Raw genomic sequence first — 13,644 nt, 5'->3', positions numbered from 1 at the left:
TACTTACAACCAATACTCATGATCCCCACATCCAAGGGTGCAGGAAAGAAGAAAGGACAGGTGGGAGGGTAAATAGCGCAGGGAAAAAACAAAGTGTTAAATCAGTCCAGGCACAGGGGTTGGCACATGCTAGAAAATAACTACAGAAAAACCTGTGGTCCATTCAGACTCATGATGGTGTCAGGAAGATCCTGCCATAAGTGTATCAGAGACAAAAATTCCATTTCCTCAAAGAGAAGGGAATATACAGAAGACCCTTGGTAGAATGTGTCCCGCCTTCACTGGCCAGGGAAGAGAACTGAAAAAAGGTATGCTTTTTCAGGGGTCTTTGCTTCACTGGCGCCAACTTTGGGTCAAGGATAAAGAGGCAGCACTTATAATATATGAGAACTGCATTGCATAAGGAAAGCCAAGGGCAGACTAAACCCAAGGAAGAAAGGCCAATCACTTGCTATGCTTAACGATCTCTGGTGCATTTCAACTCCTTTACTGAACCAACATTATTTGAAACAGTACAGTGAGTAGAAAAAGGGACTTATGATGTACCCTAACCAGATGACTAATAAGATGGATGGGAAAGAGACTCACAAACATCCCTTAAAACTTGATGGCATTTACGACTTTATTAAACGCAAACCCGGGAGCTCCAAAGAGCACTGAAAATTGGCATGAGCAAGAATTCCAGCCATGACCAAATATCTCCATGCAGTGATGAACTTCCAGTAATTCAAGCTGTTACTGACTGAAGCACAGAAAGAAACACTCAGTAACGCAAGAGGAGCCTGAGCCAGAACCCTCTGCCATTCCAAGCACAGCACCAGAAAATTCTAGTAACGCTACACGGCTTACTCTCTTGCTTCTGCTCTATATTCCGGGCCTCTTCTGAACCATGACACTACTCATGCTTCCTCCATACTGTCTCTCCCTCTCTCCCTCTTTAGCTCTGAGATGGTACACATACCCCATGAGCAACTACACAGAGGAGAGAGAAGATCCCCAAATTTCTCATCGTGAAGGACCTGGCAGCTCCCTTGCCCACCACTAGCCTGCTAGGATCCTCAGGGCTTGGCAGCCAGGCCAAGGCCATTGTGCCCCCACTGAAGGAAATATGTACTGCATGTGCTGTGGACTGTAACTCAGGTTGGCCTTGAATTCACTACATAGCCCAGGCTGGCCTCAAACTTGCTGCAATCCTCTTACCTTAGCCCCTGGAGTGCTGGGACCTCAGGCATGTAGTACCATGCCCAGCAGAAAAAAAAATTTTTTTAAAAAAAAGAACTCATAGGATGGCTTTAACACATACTGGAGATAGCAGGATAGCATTAGAAAAAGAAAGACACACTATTAGAGTGGATGAAGATGAAGGTTCATAAGTACCTTTATTAAGGAGGTTCTTTTTGTTAGTTTACTTCATGAATCTCCCCCAAAGGCTTCATGCACTCAAAAGTGGGGTTTTTGAAAGATGATTGAATCATGGGACAAAACACTATAGGTGACTTCCTGTTACCAGGTGGGGTAGGGTTGGAAGGGGCATGTCACCGGGGCGTGGCCTGGAAAGGGCAACTTGCTTCTCTCTGCTTCCTGATTGCCATGAGGTAAGCTGCTTTCTTCCATGGCAAAGCCCTTCCACGCTGCCACCTTTGCAAGCCTGCCAAATATGGACTGAAATTGTGAGCCAAAATAAACCTTTCTCCCTTAGGTTGTGGTATTTTGTCTCAGCAATGAAGAAAGTGACTAAGACACTTTTTATTCTCAGTGTTCTGAGTGTCTTTACATTGGAAGGGCATTGGATGTTGTCAAACACTTCTTTATCAACTGAAATGGTCATTTGATGTTCCCCCTTGTTCTGTTAGTATATTGTTCTACATTGATTTGGTCATATATTTTTCAATTATTTTTCCCAGTTTGTGGCTTGTCAATTTGTTTTGAATGGTAGCTTTTGCTTAGCAAAATTTTAAATTTTGATGAAAATATCTCTCTCTCTCTGCTGTACTAGGAATTGAACTATGGCCTTTGCACTGAGTTATGTCACCAGTCCTTTTGACTTTTCATTTTTATTTTAAGACAGGGCCTTACTAAGTTACTAAGCTGCTGAGGCTGGGCTCAAACTTGTAGAGTGATGGAATTACAGGCATGCATCACCATGCCAAGCTTCATTTTTTTTTTTTTTAATGACTATTGCCTTTCGTGTCTTACCTAAGGGCACTTTCTAGGGCTATGGACTGGATTGCTCAGTTTTTAGCCTCCTCTCTGCCTCCTCCTGATCCACTTCCATGCCATCTCATGGCTGCCAAGTGGGAGTGTAAGATTCTGAAATCTTACACTGGCCGTTTGCAACTCCAAGCCCGGGTTCCATTCTGAGTTTCATTCTTTGGAAGTCTGCATTCTGTCAATCCCCATTCACTAGGGAGTAAATAAGCCTCAAGAGGTCACTGATCTTGTTTTGTTCATTGGTAAGTCCCAAAGGCCTAGAAGAATGCCTGGCACACAGTAGACTTTCAATACATTTCTGTTGTAGAACTAATTTCTTCTTTTTAGGAAATGGCTTAGTTTATAGACCTAACGATCATTAAATAAAAATTTCCGGAGGCCATTGTTTCGGACTAGCCTCCTGCACTAGGCCCCAACAGACCAGACTAGCAATCAAAACCCATATTAAATGTCCACATCACTAAACCGAAACTAAGCTGTGATCTGACCTTCCCAGAAATCAAGAGAGAGGTAACAGCTAAATTTCCCAAACAGACCATTTTCAATTCACATGATAATTATCTGCTTTAATCCTTACAAAGAAAAGTATCCTGAAGTGACCTGGTGTTCACCAGTCAGTTTTGTATTGTTCTATCCCACTGTTCCCACCTTCCAAGGACTTTGAAATAACTAGTCTTTTCCTTGTTCTTTCTGCGTCCCCCTGCCCAGCCCTTCTCTGTGTATAAAGCCATGCTCTCCTGCTCAGCCCATCTGAACACTTATTCTATTTTATGGAATGAAATGTTGCCCAATTCTAGAATGAGAAAACAATTAAAAATCATCAAACGAAATTGTTGTAAATTGGTTCTCTGATAATTTGGACTCAGAAGCTATGTATAATCTTCAGCTCTCCTTGGTTTCCAGCATGCTCAGGTGATCCATACTGATCCCAAATTTCATTCCCTGTCACCTTGTGACATGCATGCCCAAAAACGTGAAGCCTTGCTTGAACAAATCTAAAATAAAGTGAAAGATCATGAGAAGGAGTTCATTACAATGTGTGGGACCCAAATTTGGTCAAATTTATGTGGTATGATTGATTTGGAAATAATGCTTCCAATTCCTTTTTACTGCACGTACCAGAAAAACTTCCTGTTAACTAATATGATGTTTCCTTTTACTACACATATCAGAATAACTTGTTGTTACCTAACAGGATGTTCCCTTTTATTGCATATATCAAAAGAATTTCCGGTTAACTAATTTGATGTTTTGACTTTTGATTTTAGCACATTTCACTAAAAATACCTAAAAATAAATATATCTGAACAAATTGTTCCATTGATCTAGGTATGATTTATTTAATAAAATTTCATGGAGCTTTTTTGTGAATGACACTATGATGAATTGCCTAACAACATAAAATAAGAAAATATGGAAGGACTTGCACTAGTATGAGTGAGAACTCTCAGTGTTAAAAGGTATAGAAATACTGTCCAAACCAGCTCAAACGATAAGGGCATTTGTTCGCTCAAAAATTGCCTCCTGCTAGGGATTTAGCTCAGTGGTGCTGCTGCCTGCTTCACAAGTGCAGGGTCCAGAGCTCAATTCTGGTATCAAAAAAAAAATTGTTTCCCATACTGCTAGATCTGGGCTCTCAGTATCATCACTTTCTCTGTCAAGGCTCTTCCTTCCTTTGAGGGAAGGAAAGAGAGAGGAAGTCTGCAGTTTAGAGACCTTCAGGCCATATTTGCAATCAACCACCAGTAAGGTAAACCTCTTTTCAGACTTGTGTCTCTAGGTCCCACTCTGTCTTTAAAATGAAGAATTTGAGCTATAATTTCCAAGACTTCATCCAATGTCAACATTTAGATTTAAAAAACAAAAATATGAAACACACAGTTAAATTTAAATTTCAGATAAACAATGAGAATTTTTTTAATGTATGTACCAAATATTATAAAATGTAGTTACACTAGAAAATTATGTGCTGTTTATCCAAAATTCAAGTTGCTTACATTCTTTCAGGGCTACTCTAATCTTAAAAGAATTTTTTGTTTGTTTGGTCTTGTTTGACGGTTCTGAGATTTGAACCTAGGGCCCTACATTGCTAGGCAAGCACTTTGCCACTGAGTTTAAAACTTTTGAATCTTACACATTCATTCAGTTATTCATCCATCCACAGATACATTCAAATAAAGCACTTGCCATGAGCCCAATATCTCTGCCCGGTGGTAGGAACATGGTAAGAAGCAGAAACAAAGAAAGTCCTGCTCTCTAGCACTTTCAATCTCTCCAGCTGGGAGAGAAACAATAATAATGCAATCACTAAGGCAGATGTATGACTGCTAGCCAAGCAGCATGTGCTAAATGAAAAGAGGGTACAGGAAAAGGCCTAGAGCTCGGAAGTCATTCCAAAGGCAATGGTGTCAGGCTGAGTCAGGATAAAGCGAGCCTAGGGGGAGTATGGTGAATGAGGAAATGGGCAGGGCTGCTCTTTGAGAGCAGGGACTGCAAAGTCAGATTGAAAGACTGGTTGACTCTAGGCTGAGCAACGCAAGCAGTGGCAGCCTTCTCAGCTCCTCCGTCACTGTGCTGCCTGTGGAGCCCAGCTTTGCTTTGTGACCACAATAGCCCAGACTGCATGAGCAGCACCACAGGTACCACAGGTGTGAGCCCCTCTGCAGCTGCCAGTGTAGGGGAGACGCAGGCAGGAGAAGACGCACCCAACCTACGCCGGCAGCCGGACGGTGTGCTCCTGCCGTTTCACTCACTTCGTCCAACTTCTCTCATGAATCATGGATAATGCGTGTGTAGGGAAGGAAAAAGTTATTTTTTCCTAACTCATTGTTAGGTTCAGGGCTGGGGCTCTTAAAAAACAGATGAGTGAGAAGAAGCCATAAAATGTATTCAGGATAAGTTTCATGTGACATAGGAGTCCTCATAAGAAACCCACAAAAACAGGTAAACGTGGGCACTTTCATGCTTACATTTGATGAAGAGGTGGAGAATCATGGAAAGGCCTGCCTGGATGAAGAGGTTGTGAACCCTTGGAACATAGGAAGGCCTGTGCTCGGCTCCTCTTTGTATCTGTGTCTGCAGATGTGTATTCCTTTTCTCTGGGTGTAGGAAAGGCACCTCTATGACCACTTTTAGAGGAACAGGGTGGAAGAAAGCGGGGAGTGACCTTCCTAGGCTTTATAACCTGCTTTAGGGAAGAAGAGCAAGGGGAAAGTGAAAGTGACCTTCCTGCTATAGCTGTTTTCTCAAATGCCAAGATGCCATATTTGGGGGGTAGTAAGTCCTGAACCTCATCAAATGAAATGGTTCCCTCAGTCAAGAAGTCCAGATTCTGGTGTTCATTCAGCAGGCCAAGGTGAGCAAGGGAGTGCTGTTACCATTTGCTGCCTCTATTTCCTCACTTCATAGCATGGATTCAGCCCATCTCACTCGATGGTTGTGAGGATTAAAATAACGTGGAATTTACATTTGAAAACTGGGCTCTATTATTCCCATATTATTAGTCATAAACAAATAGTTGCTGGGCTGGGGATTTGTCGCGAGCCGGCGACGCAGAGCACTGTCCAGCAGTGTCTCAAACCTGAAAGAGCAGCGGGGTGGAGATGGGGCAGAGAGAAAGGAAGGACGCCAAGACAAAAGTCTGATCAAGGCGGCGTTTAATGCCGGCAAGCACCGGCCTTTTAAAGCAAAAAAACCACAAACTATTATGGGATGGGTTTACCATAGTAACTGAAAGGTCACACAGGAAAAGAGCAAACAGGCTCACCAAAACAACCCACCGTGAGTAGTAGTAACCCGGACAACCACACATCTAAAGGTCAGAGACAAGAAACTGTAACTTTCAGGAATTCCACAAAGGAAACACTCTACCTGCTAAACTGGAGAAACTTAACACATATGGAGTTACTAAAGTTGACAATACTTACAACCAATACTCATGATCCCCACAATTCCTCCCTTTTTGTTTTAAAACTTTGGTTCCATAGCAAGAAGAAGCTTAAGAGAAAGTATAGGCATGTCCGAGCCTGTCTTAGGTTGGGAAAAGCATTTGGCTGTCTTACCCGTCATTGGGGTCATCTGTCTTACAGGCCTATAACATGATGAAGATTTAACAGAAGCCCCTGTCTTAGGTTGATCAGTCAAACCTTTTCCTCTTACCCGTCTTTGACTTTCCGGACCCTCATTGAAGCTCTTTTTATCTGAGCGAGGTAAATGCCCAAATTTTCGGAGGACCCTTCCTTAAGGTCCATGAGCGCATGTAATGTTTTGCGCTGTATATAAACCTGATTTGAGATAACACAGTATTTATGATATTTCACATATTAGAGGCCCCATGCCAAAAACATTCAAACTAAGGCTAGTAACTTTGACATCTGACAATAAGCGTATTTCTCCCAATGCAGCAGCAGGTTTCCAAATGTTGGTTTGAGGAAAACGTGAATCTGCTCACCAAAGTCCTACAGACAAGCTTAAGTCCATGGAATATTCGAGTGACCAGTCCAAAAACCCTTGAGATGTCTTATTAATTCACCAGTCCCATTAAATCCTTGTTCTGGACAATAAAGTCTCTGCTGGTGCACCGAGACACATCCTAGAGTTCTCTCTGCTGCTCCAGTGTTGGGGTCCCAATCCAGTCTCCTCAGTGGAAACCCAGCATCAAGCTGTTCAGGGATAGTGGTAGGTCTATAAGCATATCTGTAACTATAAGTAGGTGGAGCAGAAGAGAAGGGAGAATACCTAGACCAAAAGGTCACCATCACAAACAGTATGCTGGAAAACCTGCATGGTCAAACAATATAAATACATCCTGTATACCAGACATGAATTCTTATGTCCTTAAATGTAGCTTTGCATCAACAGGATCTTCCCCTTTTTTTTTGTTTTTTGTTTTAAATAGAAAATAGTATATTGTGAAGATAACCATCAGAAACATGTTACAATAACATATTTACAATTCAGACCTTTGATGATAACCAATATAGACATTTTTAACAACATATTTAACAAGGCATATCTTTTTATAAGGCTATGAAAATTATTTTGGTAGCTTCCATTAGTGAACAAAGATCAGAATAAATTTTCTGAGCAGCTGCTTCTTTATTCACCAACAGGAGCGTATCCAAACTTAAAGGTTGTATTTAATTATCTTTTAAGTTTTTTATTTGATCCTATAAAGCCAGGTTGTAGAAACCAACAATCCACTTGCATTTGACGTCATTCTGATCAAAAACATACAAACATCTTTAAACATTTAAGACAGACAAACATATAACACTTAAGACAGACAAACATATAAGACAATTTTAACGAGTGCACTCAGATGGTTTTGGCCAATTGAACTATAAAATCTTTTTGTTATGACTAGTCAAAATTTTTGCAGATCAAAATTAACAGAGATCTCTTGTAGAATTAGGGTTAAAGGAATGAATACTCTTCTTGACTGTAAATGTAAACCTTTTATAACAAACTTGAAACCAACAAGCAAACATTTTATAAATCATTTCCATAAACATTCTCTACATTCTTAGCTAAAGACAAGAGGAACATACAAAAACCTTTCATGTTAAAAGTACAACTCTTACTTATAGCTTTCCTAATATTTTTCTATCTCATTTACTATCAGCCTTCTGTAACAAACTACTATTTTGTTCTTTATTTTGGTCTATAGTCAGTTTAGAACATACCCTCGCTTGGAGTGTGTGTGGGGAGGGACAGGCTGGTCAACAGATACAAAGTCAAAGTCACAGCCAGATGGGAAGAATAAGTTCTGGCATTCTATTACACTGATTATTATAGTCAACAATACTGAAGAGTACTTCAACATGGCTACAAGACAGGATTCTGAATGTTCTCATCACTAAGAAATGATAAATGTTTGAAATGATAGAGAACCTAAGCATCCTGAGTCGATCATTTCACAATATGTAAATGTAATAAAATACTACACTGTATCACATAATGATATACAAGATTATCTCAATAAAATAATTTAAAAGAAATCCTACAAATCCACACAATTTGTGTGTCAAAAGCTATTATACCATACATAAGAAGTTACACTAGTATACACATGCTAAGTCTAGCAGGCTTATACAAAATAATCTTAGAAACAATTAAAATAGTTAAGAGTAGCTGTAGTAGCTAAACAGATATAAGTAATGACCTTACCTTATCTTCTAAAACAATTAGGTTTCTATCTTCAACACTGAACGTCCTTGCATATTACCTCAAAATGTTAATTCCTTGTCTAACCCTTAAACACAAGAGTTCTGTGCTTGTCTTGCAGCAATAATAGCTATCACAACATCTTAACCTCATCAAGAAGTTCAAACACAAAAAGAAGACATGTCTGAGCTTACAAATCACGCTAAATATTTCACCTTCACAATTAAAAGTGAAAACTTTTCAAAGAAAAGGACTAAACCAAATTATAACCCCATAACATATATTCTTCTGTAGCCCCAAGATCTGGCCCATTAACCTAGAAGAGCAAGTTAACCCTATAATCGCAGTATAAAGCAATAGACAAGAAGTGTTACCAAAACTAGTTTTCACTAACAGCTGACTGTCGCAGAGCAGAAGTGTGAGCAACTCCTAGGCTGGAGCAAAAGAAGCCAAACAATGTAAAACAAAGACTTATGAAGACCAAACCGAAAGAAGAACCAGGGACTCTGTCAGGGAATCTCCTTAATCTCCTGTTCCAAAACCAGAAGAACACTCTGACCAGAGGGTCTTGAGGAGGGGAATAAAAATCAGCCTCCCTCCCCATAAACAGAGAGACAGAGTTCCTACCAGAGGGGCAGAGAACCTCTCCGGCCCTGCTGCGGGGAGTCCACTAGCACGTCTGCCTGGACCTCCCTCCCTCCAAAATGATCCCGAACGCAAATTACCAATTCAGATATTAACAGGAAAAGAAAGACACAGAAGCAAAGAAAAGAAACCAAGGACAAACTATTACTACAAATTCTAATAAATTACACAATTGTTGGTGCCCTACTCTAGCACCACCAACACACAATAAATCTTTAAGCTGGTGGCTGTATCTTGGACAGGCCAATTCTTGGGCCAATGTTGTTGAGCTATCACAGTCACATCAGCTCCAGTATCTAAAATTCCCTTGAATTGTTTTTTATTAATCCAAATTGTTAATTCAGGTTTATCTTGTTGGATAGGCGTGACCCAAAATGCATCAGAAGACCCAAAGGCTCTATTTTGCCTATTTTGAGGAAATAAAAACTTTCCTTGTTCTATATAAGGACAAAGCAATATCTGTGCTATCCGCTCCTGAGCAGGGATAACAGTAATGCCATCAGGTGATGAAGCTAACATTTTTATTTCACCCATATAATCTGCATCTATGACTCCTGGATGAATATGAAGGCCTTTTAAAATCCAACTACTCCTTCCTAGGATTATTCCAACACTGCCTTTCGGAAGGGGTCCAAATACTCCCATGGGGAGAGCTTGTGTCCCCATGTGAGGGGTTAACACTATGTAAGCGGAGGTGTTTATCTAAGCCTTGTACATCCCTTTTTTTTGTAAGCACTCATTTATTAAAGACCAGAAAGAAAATGTAACGGCTAGTACACTGTCAGAATTATGACTCCTTAATTTTTCATTTAATTTTCCTCCTACTCTATCCCAAACATCATCAGTTATTTCTTCTACATCACTGAACCAAGGACAAGTTTCATCCACACAATCAAGAAATTGAAACAATGACTTTTTCTTTGCCTTAATTCCTTTCTCCCTGAGTAAAGACTGAATTGCTACGCTGAGTTTTGTCTTAGATCCTATGTGCCCCATTGGTACCTGCTTCTTCCGAGGATTTTCCCCGCCGGGCGTTCCAGACAGCGGTGTCCTCCTTGTTTCGGTTCGGCCGAACCCTTTTTGACAGCAGGCTTCACGGATTGCTCACCGATTGCCACTTCAATCAGGTCCCTGTTCGGGCGCCACTTGTCGCGAGCCGGCGACGCAGAGCACTGTCCAGCAGTGTCTCAAACCTGAAAGAGCAGCGGGGTGGAGATGGGGCAGAGAGAAAGGAAGGACGCCAAGACAAGAGTCTGATCAAGGCGGCGTTTAATGCCGGCAAGCACCGGCCTTTTAAAGCAAAAAAACCACAAACTATTATGGGATGGGTTTACCATAGTAACTGAAAGGTCACACAGGAAAAGAGCAAACAGGCTCACCAAAACAACCCACCGTGAGTAGTAGTAACCCGGACAACCACACATCTAAAGGTCAGAGACAAGAAACTGTAACTTTCAGGAATTCCACAAAGGAAACACTCTACCTGCTAAACTGGAGAAACTTAACACATATGGAGTTACTAAAGTTGACAATACTTACAACCAATACTCATGATCCCCACAGGGATTTAGCTTAGAGGTCCCACCACCTGCCTCGAAAGCACAAGGGCCCAAGTTCGACCCCAGTGCCAATAACAAACAAACAAACAAATAGTTGCTACTTCTGTTTTCAAAACACATATTGTCCCCTGAAGTTATACTGGGTATAATGAGACTTGGGCAGACACAAATGTGACATTCATAGTGCTTTACAGGCTTTCCTTCTGTTGAACGAGAATACTATTGTATTTGCTGGGATCCCACTGATGTGGGGCAGAGGGTTTATGTGCTCAGGGTGTCTTGAAACCCTAAACACAAACATAGATCCATTACTGTCATGACCATGACACCTGACATTTCTCGACATATTAACTTCCGTTTGTAGGGCAGACAGCTCAGGTGTGGAAGGACTCATACCATCGTTCCTCATTTCTCAGTGTGTCTTGCTGCTGTTGGGTTAAACAGTTCTTTAGTTCCCAGGTGCTTCTTTAATAATGATGCTATGATTTCCCAAAGAAAGACTCTAATTTTCCTTTGTGCGATGGCTGTCATCAAGCTCCAGCGCCCCGTGGTCTGATGCAAGGAGAATGTGCACTTGGAACCCATGCACTCACAAGCTTTCTGTGTTTAATCTGTTAAATTCTACAAACTGTAGAAGCACTTGATGCTTAGCTTCTTCCCTTGATCATTTTCTCCTTCACTTTTCCCAAACTTGGAAGAAAGATTGACACATATTACAGAGCTAATTTTCTTTGGCTTTTATGAGATGTTTGGAAGAAGGCTATCACTATTTTAAAATTCACGCACACAGTGGCTAGAAAATGAGCACAAATAAGAGTTGATGAGCTAAAATTGTGGGATCATGGAGATATTAGAGAATTTTGAGATCAAGTTTTGAGATCTTCATTTCACGGAAAAAAAACACAGGCTCAGAGAGGTTACAAGATCGCATGACAAAGGGTGTACTAAAATTTGGATTTTCTGTGACTGAATCCAGATGCTCATGGCCTTTCTGTGAAAACAATTTGATTGTACCACAACTGGCTCATTTGTTTGTGAATGGCTGCATTGATGAACAGTCGCAACAGAGACCACATGGCCACAAAGCTTAAAAGACGAATTCTCTGTCTCTTTGCATAAGAACATTCCTCACCCTCTCTGGGCCTTCAGAGTCCTCTGACTCCATCTGGCAGAGGGAAACACCACGGAGAAGTAGGCACGAAGACGGGACTGGGGAGGTGGCAGAGACGGCCTGGCCTGGGGTGGCGCAGGACGCTTCTGCCCACGTTGCAGTGAGCATTACTTATACGCGGCCCTCACAGATGCAAGGAGGACAGGGACACGCAGTCCTTTGAGCTGTGGTCCCGTGTGGCTGATGCCCAGGACAATTCCACCCGAGGGAGTGGGACCATGACTTTCTATGGACAGTTGGCTGTCTCTGCCACGCATGGTCAGCAGCCCGTTTGTCCCCCTGGGTGTGGTAGACACAAGTGACAGGGAACTGCTGAGCACATGGCCACCATCACCGAGACCACAGTGAGTGCACTCACTGCAGAGGGCTCACTTCTATGCCGGGTCTTTTCGGTCTGACCCTGTCACTTGTTGTAGATCATTTCTGAATTAAAAAATAGCAACTGTCCCAAAAGATGGTTCATGACTTTGATCAGATACTAGGAAATATTTGCTTGGGTTTGACTTTTTAAAAAGAAAGCATTTTCATTTAATAAGCATTAAGTATAATGACATATCCACATTCTCACTAGAGACAGTGTTTTATTTTTAAATCTAGCCCAAATATTACATATTACTGGGCTTTTAAAATAATACATATAGCTCATTATGCCAGAATGGAGGGCAACATCCTAAAGGTAAAAATCTCAGTGATTAGTAAAACACAATTTACAAAATGGGAATTCAAAATTTATCATCATTTAGTTCTCTTCAGCACAATGTAAAATGTGAGCATAATAATTATAAATACTGTAACTGGAGTACATAAATACTAAAAGTTCAGGAAACCACCTTAACCACCACAGGAAGCAGAGAAAGCTGCACTCAGAATAAGTAAAGAGGGGAACAGATGTCCAAGGGGAGAAGAGACAAAAGGGATCGTGTGGTTCCATGGAGAGGCAGCTGCTTTAGTTCCTGAGGCTCTTTGAGCTTCTGGTTCTTGTCTGTATGAGGCCCATTTATACTTCCAATTTTTGGGAGTTTTAGGACACTCACTGTTGTGGACATGTGGTTATGTCTACTTCTGCCTTACTGGGAGGAATAACCCCTCCTCCACCCTTCATGGGCTCACACATGTGATTGCATGGCCTTGCTGTTTTATCCACAGAGAGAGCTACAGGGGAGAGTCCATGACCCAAGCCAGGATTGTCAGGATCTCTGAGAATGTCTATGAAATGGAAATGGCAAAAAAGAAGCTCTTTTCTCCCAAGAACAAGACAGTAAACATATTTGGTGCGCTGCTCACTTTGTTTTTGTCTTTTGAAATGACTATAGACTCACAGAATTGAAAGAAATAAAAGAAATAGCAGGGAGGGTCCAATACCCATCCCTCAGTTTCCCCTACTGACTGCATCTGAAGCAATGGTAGAACATTATTAAAACTGAAATTGACATCAGTGCAATAAATGAGCTAGACTGTGTTGCTTACTCAGATTTCACCACTTTTTCACTCTTTCCTGTGTCTGTTCTGTGTGTATAAGATATGGCATTTCTTCAGATATAAAGAAGCACAAAACCATCATGATAGTCCACCTGCAGAACTACTCCATCACCACAGTGGAGCCCCTCCTGGCTGCTCCTCTATGCTCCCTCCTCCTTCCCAATGCTTAGCAGTCACTAATTTGCCATTTCAGGAACCCTATAGAAATAGGATCATAGAGCACATAGGCTTCTCATATTTGCTTTTTTGACTCAGAATTATGCCCTTGCAAAGCCTTCACGTTGTTGCAAGTAGCAATAGCTCTTTCTTCTTTATTTCTGAGAGTATACCCTTGTATGGAAATGAGAGAGGAGACGACCCCTCCATATGGAATTAGGAAGCTATGGGTTCATTGTGTTACTGGGCAACTATGGG

General features: G+C 41.3%; 1 pseudogene; it reads right to left on the bottom strand.

Annotated features, from left to right (window-relative positions):
* Positions 1–278: 278 nt before the first annotated feature.
* Positions 279–12,008, bottom strand: LOC117283432 (annotated as a pseudogene).
* Between the last annotated feature and the right edge of the window lie 1,636 nt (positions 12,009–13,644).

This window comes from Fukomys damarensis, unplaced genomic scaffold, assembly GCF_012274545.1.
Source record: "Fukomys damarensis isolate Sample0158 unplaced genomic scaffold, DMR_v1.0_HiC HiC_scaffold_26, whole genome shotgun sequence".
NCBI classification, from domain to species: domain Eukaryota; kingdom Metazoa; phylum Chordata; class Mammalia; order Rodentia; family Bathyergidae; genus Fukomys; species Fukomys damarensis.
The sequence above is the reverse complement of the archived record's forward strand: the minus strand, read 5'-3'. Positions and strand labels throughout refer to the sequence as shown.